We start from the raw sequence: 467 nt of genomic DNA on the forward strand, positions 1-467 counted from the left end.
AGTTATGTTAGCAGAGTTATCAGTTAAGAGAGCTTGAATTTGTTGTGAAGAGAGAGAGCCTTGTTAGAGGACTCAACTAATCTTGATCTTGAAATTGATATTTATATGTGCTGTCATAAATTTCCAGATTTGTTTGCTAGCTTTAGTTTTGAAGGATAATTCTAGTTTTATTTCCAAAGTGATTTAAGATTGGAGTTTTAAAATGGAATTTTCAGTTTGGTAAATGATTCCTTGTAAGAGATCTAATTGGATATTGGTTTATAACATTACTCATCTTATTCACTGTTGATTTAAATTGAAAATACTTAGAATTGTTGTGATTGAAAAAATTCTTTGAAGCAATATTCTTGTAAGGGAATGTAGAATTACAATCCATCATCAACACTTTGCTTTTGATTATTCTTGCAACTAGAAATTCATAGGATTTGTTTCATTTAGATTGATGTTTGAGTGATTAAAAAGGATAA

The sequence above is a fragment of the Pinus tabuliformis genome, chromosome 1_1 (genome assembly GCF_031772625.1).
Source record: "Pinus tabuliformis cultivar Carrire ecotype Pingquan chromosome 1_1, CPIR1, whole genome shotgun sequence".
NCBI lineage: Eukaryota > Viridiplantae > Streptophyta > Pinopsida > Pinales > Pinaceae > Pinus > Pinus tabuliformis.